General features: G+C 35.1%; 1 protein-coding gene across 1 annotated transcript in view; it reads right to left on the bottom strand.

The window, feature by feature from the left end:
• The window catches only part of FBXO8 (F-box protein 8), a 53,190-nt gene extending 40,615 nt beyond the window's left edge, over positions 1-12,575 (bottom strand). Inside the window, exon 1 of the mRNA XM_012770691.3 lies at positions 12,340-12,575. The gene's annotated coding sequence lies outside the window, so the exon portion shown is untranslated. The remainder of the gene's footprint in view (positions 1-12,339) is intronic.
• Between the last annotated feature and the right edge of the window lie 16 nt (positions 12,576-12,591).

Below are 12,591 nucleotides of genomic sequence, written 5' to 3'. Positions count from 1 at the left end.
CTACACACTAGCAATAAAAATATTTCCCTTTTATGATTTTTGTGAGAAATTAAATAAAACAATGTGTGTATATGGAACACTAGACCCAAAAATCTCTCCTTCAACACACATTGATCACATGCCTAGAATGCTTAGGCACCTATCTCAACCCATTTCCCTCGCCCAGGCAAAACAAAGAAGCATCTTATCTAAAGAAATGGAATGAAACTAGAGAAAAGACTCCTTACCACCACTCTCTTAATATTTACAAGTGGACCAGCATAATGGTTGTCAAAGCAATCACCTCAAAGCAAGGGCAACAAACCCTATAGGACGCATACATCTATAAGTTGCTTTTTATTGCCTCAAAGATCCAATGTTTAATCATTAAAATGTGGCTGAAACACCTACAAACAATTACTTGGTTTATTTTTTCCTGATTTCATCCAGTAACTCATCAATAAAAGTTAACAAGTTAATATTCATTTAAATAGACATAATTATAAAATCTTATACTCTACATATTTTGGGGGTTTGCCTACACTAGGTACTCACTGAAGTTCTGCTATAGACAAATATGGTGAAAAACTGCACCTTTCTCCTAACTTTCACCTTTGCAGTCCATTTAGGACTCCCTTAAGGGCTACCAAGAAACTCCTAGGGCAGTGTTTCTTAAACTTGTATTAATGAGCTAAAAGCAAATCAAAATAAAATAATGAGACAATGTCAAAGCAACATTAGAAGAAACCTATTTGAAGGCCGCTTCCATTGGCTAAACCTGAGACAATTTGGGCATCAAAATAAAAGTGACAGTAATGAATCCTTGATAACTGCAGGTAATTGGTTCTAGAACCAACCCCCTACTCCACCCCTACAGACACCAAAACTCATGGATGCTCAAGTCCCTCATATAAAATGATGCAGTATTTGCATATAATCTATGTATTACATTCACATATACTTTAAATCTCTAGATTATTTATTAATACCTAATATAATGTAAATGCTATATAAATAGTTGTTATGCTGTATTTTTTATTTGTGTTATTTTCTATTGCTTCAGGTGTTTTCCTAATACTTTCAATCCCTGGTTGGTTGAATCCCTGGATGTGAGACCTGCAGAAACTGAGGGCTGACTGTATAATACATCACATAAAAAAAGAATCCAAGAGTCTGCATTGAAGATAAATAATTACATAAATAAAGATAAGGGAAAGCTCTTTCTTACAGTAAAATGCTGACTAATAAAGATAGAAAAAATAATGGAGATAGAAAAATCACCATTTTACAATGATCAGAAAAAAAATAATTCAGGTAAGAATTTGCCTGGGATCTCATGGCAGGCAAATGAAAATTTAGCATTAAAACTTAGGTCTATCTTGTGTCTATAGCTTTTATCTCCAGAGCCGTTGTAGCCCATGGTTGGCAAGGGCAATTAAACTTCTGTTTTTTCCTCACTGGCTTTCATCTCTTTTTACCTCTGCCACTGCTTACTGCCTCCACTATTGTCCCCAGTGGTAGCTGATATTTCAGGTTACTGTTCTTGTAGAAAACACACAGGCACTGATCAGCCTATAATCTCTGGTCTTCATTTTTCTCATTAGTAAAACAATGGATTATAATTCTTATCCCACAGATCTTGAGGGATAACATTTAGAGAACCAAACCCACAGTAGATAGTTTACAGTAAAAAGTAGTTTTGTGCTTATCCCCTCCCATCTCCTTTAAATGATAACTATTTTGGTTCTACCTCTCAAAGTACCCCTGATTATTTTGGATTTAATTACCTGAGTAGTCATAATCCTGGTCCTAAATTTCACTAGTTTAGAATCTGTGAAATTTGGAGAGATGCCATTTACCTTTGCTAGGAGAAAAAAAAATAACAACTACTAAATATGTATATAAAGTAAGTAGAAGCTAACTTTGCTAGATCAATATACTAAATACTACATATAAAAACAGTCTGGCAAATAAGATCAAGTATTTAGTCATTAGCCCGTGATAACAGAGATACCTTTTTGGTAGTTAAGCATTATCATTTTTATTCACTATTAATTTGTTTCTAGAAATGATAATATAAGAGTTCATGAAAAGATTGAACTCAAAGATCCTTTTGGAACTACCACAAAATATATCAATTAATAAGAAATTTCTACTATAGATCTTTATAGTACTCTCACACCCCCAATAATTTGAATTATACAGTGTTTTGTGGATAGCATGTTAACTTCTTGGACCTTTGAAATCAATGTATCCATTATTGAGATCAGTATTTTTAAGCATACTTCCAGATTATATTTAAGCATACTTCCAGTGTAATATTTACTCAAACATGTCCATTAAGATAATAATAGTTTTGGAACTCACTATCATATTGTACTTTCATTCAATCTTATTATAAAGCTTATTTATTAAAAGAAATAAAAATTTTAAAAAGCCATATGTATAGGCAGTCCTTGCTTTGTATATAGTTCTATGCTAACTACTTAATAGTTATGATGAGAGTGCACAAAGCAAGGCCATAGTTCTCATGTGCACTGGTTTCAGTTAACATGGTACCATGCAAAATGAGGACCGCCTGTAATTATTAAAATGAAGAACTGATTCAACACAACAGGCTACATGGATAAATCCAGTATCAAACATAGTGCCTTGGACATAAAAACTTCTCAGTAAATATTTGACTGAATGAATGGTAAACATTGATACAAACTTAAGCAGATGAACCTTGACCTAAACCTTACATCACCCTTTATAAAAATTAACTCAAAATGGATCATAGACTTAAACATAAAATATAAAACTGTAAAACTCTAGAAAAATACATAGGAGGAAAACTTTGGGATCTAGGCTAAGCAAAAAGTTCTTAGACTTGACATCAAATGCGTGATCCATAAAAATAAAAAGTGTTCTATTTTGTTTTGATAAAGTAGACCTCACCAAAATTTAAAACTTTTGCTCTTTGAAAGCCCATACTTAGAAGATAGAAGCACAACCAACACCCAGAGAGAAAATATTTGCAAACATGTATTTGACAAAGACTAGTATCTAAAATATATAAATAAATGACTCTCAAAACTCAACAATAAGGCTGGGTGCAATGGCTCACACCTGTAATCCTAGCACTTTGGGAGGCCAAGGTGTGAGGGAATGCTTGAGGCCAGGAGTTGGAAACTAGCCTGAGCAAGAGCCAGATTGCATTTCTAGAAAAATTACCCAGGCAAGGTGGTGCATGCCTGTAGTCTCAGCTGCTTGGGAGGCTGAGGCAGGAGGATCATGGGCAAAAGACATGAAGAGACACTTCACCAAAGAGGATATACAAATGGCAAACACATGATACGATGTTTAACATCATTACCTAGGAGGGAGGGAGATATAAAGGCAAAAGGCAGCAAGCGGGATTCCGGTGGTGTTAGAACTGTTCAGTATTTTAATTGTAGTGTTGGATACATGAACTTGCATAGAACTTCACACATACATATGTGGCAAGCTGAGTAAAAATAAAACTAGAGTAATCTGAGTAAGACAGTTTGATTGTATCAATGTCAATATCCTGGTCGTGACAGTATATTATAGTTCTGCAAAATATTACCAGGAAAACTAGGTAAAGTGTACAAGGATCGGTCTGTATATTTCTTGCACCTGCACGTGTATCTACAATTATCTTACAAAAATAAAGACAGGAAATTATACATTTAAAATGGGTAAATTTTATGATATGTAGATACCTCTATAAAGATGCTTTAAAAAAGAATTAGAGAGAAACCCTAAAGAATATACTAAAGAGGGTGATCAAGGACCTAAGTCTAGTACCATTTAAGAAACAGTAACTAAAAGATTTTAGGAAATCCAATTAAATTGTTTAAAAACTACAACCTATGAATCATCTCTGCCTTCATGGAATTTACAATATAGATCAAAAGATGACACAATCAAGGAACACAAATCCTTAATTATGTCCTCAACCTGCTAGATGCTCTTGGCCAAATTGTCTGGTCATTACCAGACAATTCTACAACTCCTATAATGTAGTTTTGACTATTTGCATAAGCTGTATCAATAATGGGGTTAAGATATAAATGCAAAAAGTACTGATATTTGTGTACCTCTCACTTGGTCTATCTAATAGGAAGGATGGATGCGCTTGAAGCTCTGACATGGTGGGGGGATGGCAAGGGCAATATATGTAACCTTAACAATATTTGTTCCCCCATAATATGATGAAATAAAAAGGAAAAAAAACCATGTAAATACAAAATACATTAATTAGAAAACTGGTATAATTACTCATTAAAAAACAAAGCAATTAATTAGGCTGGGCATGGTGGCTTACACCTGTAATCCTAGCACTCTGGGAGGCTGAGGCGGGATGATCACTTGAAGTCAGGAGTTCGAGATCAGCCTGAGCAAGAGTGAGACCTGTCTCTACCAAAAATTAGCCATGCGTGGTGGCATGTGCCTGTAGTCCCAGCTACTGGGGAGGCTGAGGCAGGAGGACTGCATGAGCCCAGGCATTTGAGGTTGCTGTGAGCGAGGCTGATACCATGGCACTCTACCCAGGGTGACAGAGTAAGCCTCTGTCTCAAAAAAATAAAAAATTAAAAAAATAAACTAATGTAAACTAATTTTGATTGCTTCAAATATTACCATATTTCTCATGTGGGAATAATGATTTTATTTATTAAAAATACATTAAAAATTAGAGTAAGTTCTATTTATTACACATTGACCAAATATTTATTTGGAAGAGTAAATTTCAAAAAAAAAAATCTAAGTAGGTCTTTTTGGTTTTTTAAAATTAATTTCTAGTTTTATAATGCCAAAATTAGAGAATTTGGGCTATACACTATAACATCTGCTTTTAGAGAAATATAGAGGTTTTCTTGACACTGCTACTGTGGAGGGTGATTTTAAAGGTGGAGCTCCAATTATGCCATAGCTTGCTGTGTGATCTTAGTTATTTCAAAGTTCTAAGCTTCTGATTGCCATAAAATGGGGGAAATCACTTCTACCTACTTTACAAGGCAAGTATGCACCTTAAATAAGATAATGTGTATAAAAACATCTTTTATTGGTAAAGCAGTATGTAGTTTCTGGCCTGATTTTTTTTTTTTAAAGCAAATAGCTGAGAAAATTATATTGTTCTGAAATGATTTTGGATGTAGTTTTCTCATTTAAAAAAGTGCAGTTTTAGTCAATACAAATCTGTTATAGCATAAAATAGCTGCCACTTAGCCATAAAAACTGCAGATTACCAACAACTACATAGGTTATAAATTTATTAAAATTGATACTAATGGTAAGTTTTCTGTACTTTTTACTTCTAGTAGATTGCTACATTTCTAAAAGAGATGTTATTCTTGATTGACTACTATCTGTAATGTCTCTTTTCAAAATAGTATTTCTAAAAAACAATAAAATAGAAATTTTATGAATAGCTATTGGTATGTTCAATCTAAAGCCTATCTGTAAAATATTAAGCAGTTTTATTCAAAACATCCCTATGTAACAAGTTATATAAGAAATGGGTAACTAATGTTTTTAATAGCAATTTCATGGCACTGAGCATTTAAATGGGACATGCAGTAGAGACAACTATATGTGATGAAGAATGGTTTACATACTATTTGGGCATATTCAAATCTACACAGTGGAAGATGGGAAGAATGGAAAGGAGTCTGGAAGTCTCAAAAACGCATTCTGCTGTAAATACTTTTGTTTGAAACAAACCAATTCCATAAAGCTTCCTGAGCAACCAGTGTTAAATCACTGGTATGTGATGACTGACATATGAATGGCCTCAGTATAAATGGTTACTTTTCTTCAATATTTCTTAGGCATCTAAATAGTGGAATTTATAAATAAATGTCCTATCTCAGATATAGGTCTAAAATATGTGCTAAAATAGTTATCTCTAAAATACAAATCCTATTAAACTTAAGGAAATTCACTTATTTATATCTTTTTAGAAATTTTCAATGTTTTTCAAGTTAAAAAGTAACAACTCTCTTTCTGGTCATCTTATTGGTTTTAAAAAATCTTTAAGTGATATCATGTGATATTATTTAATGGCATAAGAACATGGGGAAAGTCTGTGAGAAAATATTTTCTATGAGATATTTAGAATCACAGCAGCCCAACATTTACTTCTCCACTTCTAAAAGAACAGACCACCAGAGTAGTTTAGAACAGACTGTGTAAAGAAATGAAAAAAAAAAAAAGAAAAGAAAAAACTTGATAACCAATCACATCCCTAAAATTTAAAGGCAACAACTGAAGGAAGGATAAGTCCACAAGGAGGTCTTTCTAAGGAGAAAAGGGAAATAGCTAAGTACTTAGAGGTCACAAGGTACATTAAACACATAAAAAAAGCCCCCACTCATTAAATTTAAAGATCTGGTCCTGCAAGAGCAGTTTTTGTTACTAAAAGGCATACCATTTGGAGGTTTTGTGTTTTTTTTTAATTCAAAAAGATTTACAATATTACTTGTTTTCTGAAGGTTTTTTCCTGTTCTTTAATTTCATTCTACAATGTGTTAACAAACTAGCATCTAAACAAATGTAAAAATGAAGACGTGTTATTTGAATGTAACCAAAAATCTGAGAATTTTAGGCTTATTTAATTTCTTTGGTTTGTTTTATAAGAAATGTTCCGCTATTTTAATATTTAAATAAAATAACTATATCATACTTTTCACTAGCATTATTTTTAATTATATGGTTCCTATTTAACTGCATTACTATTTATTTAGCAAGATTATAATCAGCAGCAGTCATGGCCTCATATCCCAATCCACCTCTTTGGTGCACACCACACTCCTATGCCCACTAACCAAAAAAGCCATTCCTATGAGTGTTGTGGAATTAAAAAACAAAACAAAATTAGCAATTCTCATGGAATTCCTTTTATGCAAAAAAACATAAGGTATTAAAATAAGATATTAAGGGCAGCCTGAAATAGGAAGAAAGTCAGAAATGAGATGAAAAAACATTTAATAATAAAAGAGACAGAAAACAGATTTTTGATTCAAGTTCCCTCTTTAACTAACAATGAGCATCAGGCAAGTCACTTAAAATTTGAAGTTTCAGTTTCCTCACCTGTAAAATAAGGACTTTGAACTAGATGATCTCCAAGATCTCCTTTAGCTATAAAATTCTATGGTTTCAATAGCAATTAGGCAACAAAAAGAAATAAAAGACATCCAAATTGCAAAGAAAAGTAAAATTACCTCTGTTTGCAATTATAATCTTACATGTATAAAAACCTTAAGATTCTAAACAAAAAACTTAGGACTAATAAATGAATTCGGCAAAGTAGCAGGATACAAAGCCAACACACAAAAATGAGTTGTGTTTCTATACACTAACAATGAATAGTCTTAAAAGAAAATTAAGAAAACAATTCCATTTACGATAGAATCAAAAAGAATGAAATGCTTATGATTTTACCAAGGAAGTGAAAGGCTTCTACAATGAATGCTAAAAAACACCGGTGAAAGAAATGAAAGAAGACATAAAAATAATAAATAGAAGCACATTCCATGTTCATGGATTAGAAGACTTAATATTCCTAAGATGTCAATACTAGCCAAGGCGATCTATAGATACAAATCAATCTCTGTTAAAATACCAAGGACATTTTCCACAAAAATAGAAAAACCCATCCTAAAATTCACATGGAATCACAAAGGACCCTTAATAGCCAAAACAATCTTGAAAAAGAACAAAGCTGGAAGACACACACTTCCTGACTTCAAATCTTATTATATAAGCTACAGTAACCAAAACAGTGTGGTGCTGGCATAAAGAAAGATATAGAGAACAATGGACTGAAATAGAGAACCCAAAAATAAACCCTCACATAATATGGTCAAAAGATTTTTCACAAGGATATCAAGACCATTTAATGGAGGAAAGAACAGTCTTTTCAACAAATGGTGCTGAGAAAACTGAATATCCACATGAAAAAGAATGAGGTTAAACCCTTACCCAACACTATACATGAAAATTAACTCAAAATGGATCAAAGAAAAATGTAAGACCTAAAACTATAAAACTTTTAGAAGAAATAGGGCAAAAGCCTCACAATGATTTGGATTTGGCAATGATTTTTTGGATATGACACCAAAGGCATAGGCAAAAAACAAAAAATAGACCAACTGAATGTCATAAACATTTTAAAAATGTGTGCATCAGGCCGGGCGCGGTGGCTCACGCCTGTAATCCTAGCTCTCTGGGAGGCCGAGGCGGGCGGATTGCTCGAGGTCGGGAGTTCGAAACCAGCCTGAGCAAGAGCGAGACCCCGTCTCTACTATAAATAGAAAGAAACTAATTGGCCAACTAATATATATAGAAAAAATTAGCCGGGCATGGTGGCTCATGCCTGTAAGTCCCAGCTACTTGGGAGGCTGAGACAGAAGGATCGCTTGAGCCCAGGAGTTTGAGGTTGCTGTGAGCTAGGCTGACGCCACGGCACTCACTCTAGCCCTAGGCAACAAAGCGAGACTCTGTCTCAAAAAAAAAAAAAAAAAAAAAAATGTGTGCATCAAAAGACGGTATCACCAGAGTAAAAAGGCACCCCACAGAATGGGAGATAATATTTAAAAATCACATTATCTGATAAAAAATTAATATCTAGAACACAGAGAACTTCTAAAAGTCAACAACAAAAATATTTGACTTAAAAATGGGAAAAGACTTAGACATTTCTCCAAAGAAAACATGCAAATGTCCAATAATTACATGAAAATACACTCAACATCACTAATCAGTAGAGAAATGCAAATCAAAACTACAATGAAATAACCACCTCACACCCATTAAGATAGCTACTACCAAAAAAAAACATTCATTGGCAAGGATGTGGAGAAACTGGAACCCTTGTGCACTGTTGGTGGGAATGTAATATGGTATAGCTGTGGTATAAACAGTATGGAGCTTCCTCAAAAAATTTAAAAATAGAATTTCCTGGCCGGGCATGGTGGCTCATGTCTGTAATCCTAACACTCTGGGAGGCTGAGGCGGGCGGATCCTTAGAGCTCAAGAATTGGAGACCAGCCTGAGTGAGCAAGAGTGAGACCCGGTCTCTACTAAAAAATAGAAAAAAATTAATTGGCCTCCACTTTAATTAAACTAAAAATATATGGAAAGAATTAGCTGGGCATGGTGGCACATGCCTGTAGTCCCAGCTACTTGGGAGGCTGAGGCAGGAGGATTGCTTGAGCCCAGGAGTTGGAGGTTGCTGTCAGCTAGGCTGACAGCCACAGCACTCTAGCCCGGGCAACAGAGTGAGACTCTGTCTTCAAAAAATAAAAATTAAAAAAAAAAATAGAATTTTCATGTGATCTAGCAATTCCACTTCTGGGTATATATTCAAAAAACTGAAAGCAGTGTCTGGAAGAGCTATTTGTACAGCCATGTTCATAGCAGCATTATTCACAACAGCTAAAACATGGAAGCAACCCAAGTATCCACCAACAGATAAATAGATAAGCAAAATATGGCACATACATACAATGGAATGTTATACAGCCTTAAAAAGAAAGGAAATTCTAACATATATGATAACACAGATGAAACTTGAGGATGTTATGACTAGTGAAATGAGCCAGTCACAAATAACTAGGATCCCACTTTTATGAAGTATTTATAGTAGTCCAAATCAGAGACAGAAAGTAGAATGGTGTGAGGATGGGGAGTTACTGTTTAAGGAGTATGGAGTTTCAGTTTTACAAGAGTAAAGAGCTATGGAGAAGGATGATGGTGATGGTGGCATAATATGAATGTATTTAAGTACCACTGAACTATACACTTAAAATGGTTAAGATGGTAAATTTTATGTGTATTTTACCACAATTAAAAAATTGGAAAAACAATTCTATGATTCTATAAAAACAAAATGAGTGGGAAAAAACTCTAAAAAATAAATAATAAAATAAAGAGGTGCTAAAGATGGGGGGTATGCAATAAGCATTTGTCCTTCCCAGCTTTTTTTCCCCCATGTTCATGACTTCTGTTATATAAATCCCTAGTCCCTATGAGCAGATAGTGTGTCTCTAAGATTGGCTTACTTGCTAAAGTTTGGTTCCTTCAATCAAATAGTTTATGAAACCCTATGCAAACTATTCTTGAAGAATACACAAACCACTGATCAGAGTTAAACTCCCTAAACTTGATGCCTAAATCTGAAGCTACAAATATATTTTAAATCTCTGTATCACTAAAAAGTACTTGCTCCAAATATGATATAAACTTAAATCGGTCATGGTTTAGTTTATTATAGAATTCATATCAAGAAATTTGTCAGAAAAACAAAACACAGAGAGAAAAAATAGAAAAAGAAACAGGAAACAGGAATTTCCAGAAACAGATGTCTTTCATTAAAATTCTTTTAAAATATTATGTAAGTAAAATAATTCAGTGAAAAAGCAACATGAGTTAGATGTATATTTCTTAGCCTTCAGTATTAATGATTAATGGATGATTCAGTTAATGGAATAGCTTCAGTTTCCAAATTTCAATCAAAATGTAGAAAAAAAGTTAGTAGTAAATTAGCAGTTAGTTAAATAATGGACTATAAAGTTATAAATCTGAATGACTAATTTCAGTGTACTGTGATCAAAGGAAAGATAGATCTCTTGATAATTCAATGTTTTTATACTATAAAACCAGAAGTCTGATGTTGCTGTGAGCTAGGCTGATGCCAGGGCACTCTAGCCCAGGCAACAGAGACTCTGTCATAACTAACAAACTAACAAATAAATAAATAAATAAGCTTCCATCTTGGATGCTCTTTCTTGAATCACTTGCCCTTGGGGAAGCCAGCTACTGCATGGTGAGGTAATCCTATAAAGAAACCCTCATGGCCGTGAACCTAGGCCTGATAACAGTCCAAGTGTAAGTACACTTGGACTGAGATCTTTCTCCACCTCAGTGGAGTCTTCAGATGAGATTACAGTCCCCCAGCTACAGCTAGACAGCAACCTCATGAAAGAAAGCGAACCAACGGTTCTTGGTTAAGCTGTACCCTAATTCCTGATCCACTGAGATAATAAATGTTTGTTGTTTTGAGCTAGGGTAAAGTTGGAGGTAATTTATTACTCAGCAGTAAATAACTAATGAATGGTGTCATCAGAAAAATCGCCAGGTTAACTGGATAAAAATTAAAGCTTCTAGTTCAATTTGAAAAAAAAAAAAATATATATATATATATATTTTGAGACAGAGTCTTGTTCTGTCACCTGGGTTAGAGTGCCCTGGCCTCAGCCTAGTTCACAGCAACCTCAAACTCCTGGGCTCAAGCGATTCTCCTGCCTCTGCCTCAGCCTCCAGAGTAGCTGGGATTACAGGGGAGTAGTTGGGATTACAGGCGTGCCACATGACCTCAAGCGATCCACTCATCCTCTCCAGTTCCCAGCATGTTAGGATTACAGGCGTGAGCCACCCCGCCCGGCCTTAAAATTTATTTATCTTCCATTCTGAGACCTGCTTTATTTTGTAAACCATTTCCCTGGAAGGTACTGTTGAGAGGGTGGGTAGAACTCCTATTTCATAAATATGGTTATCAAACTCCAAACATGAAAAGAAGGAAAAGGAAAACATAAATAGACTTCATTTTGCAGTAATAAAAGTCATGATATATTGATTTGGGGAGAAACCCCTAGGATCCTGGAAATAAAAATTTTACTTGTAAAACAAGTAAAATAAATTATGGAATTAGCAAATAGGGAATCTAAAAATAAAACTAAAAAAATCCATTGACTGAGGATTGAGATTTGTTTATGTAATTTTGAATAGAATTCATTGAGCACTTACTGTGTAAGAGATTAGTGCCCAGTCACGGAGAAACAAATAAGACAAATCAAGATTTTGCCAAATTTTATAACCAAAGTTTGAATGCTACAGCAACTGGCAATACATCATGATCCTAAATATACTGCATGTGTTTACACTGGCATGACTGGAAAGTGGTAGAGAACCAAAAACTGTGCTTAGGAACCAAAATAACACTAATACCCAATAAGCACCACTTGGGCCGGAAAGAAACCCTCGCCACTTCTCGGCTTTTCTTGAGAACGACGCTGAGTTATTACCCGGGGTCCCAAACCGACCTACACCCCAATGACCTAGTAACAGAAGGAACACACCTATTTCCGCCTCTTCACACTGATTCCTCACTTTTATAAGCCACTACTTCTGTCACTCAAAATGCTTTGCACTGTCATTGGCCCCAAATTCCTGCCGGTCGGCCAGTTTCAACCACCTAGCAAGCACTGGTTGTCTTTATTTCGGAGAAGAAAAGTGAAGGTGTACAGGACAAAGAAGCGAGAGATCAGAAATATCCTAGGCTGACGCTTGTACCTGAGCGACCTGCGATCCCCACCGCCGCCGCGACGAATCTGCCTCTGGGTAGGGGCTTTCAGCCAAAAAGAAAATGGCTCAGCCGGGAAGTGGCGCTTAGGCCATGGAGAAGCCGGTTCAAAGTTCACTTGTCCTCGCCGGTGGAGGTGAGGGTGGTGAAAAGACCAGAAACAGCACTACACCCTTCTGAACTCAAGAGAACCTCAAGCTGCAATGGCCAGAACTGCCGACTGTCCGTGTTTTGACGTTTCC

The sequence above is a fragment of the Microcebus murinus genome, chromosome 15 (assembly GCF_040939455.1).
Source record: "Microcebus murinus isolate Inina chromosome 15, M.murinus_Inina_mat1.0, whole genome shotgun sequence".
NCBI classification, from domain to species: Eukaryota; Metazoa; Chordata; class Mammalia; order Primates; family Cheirogaleidae; genus Microcebus; species Microcebus murinus.
Note: the sequence above shows the minus strand (reverse complement) of the source record. Positions and strands in the feature narration are given on the sequence as shown.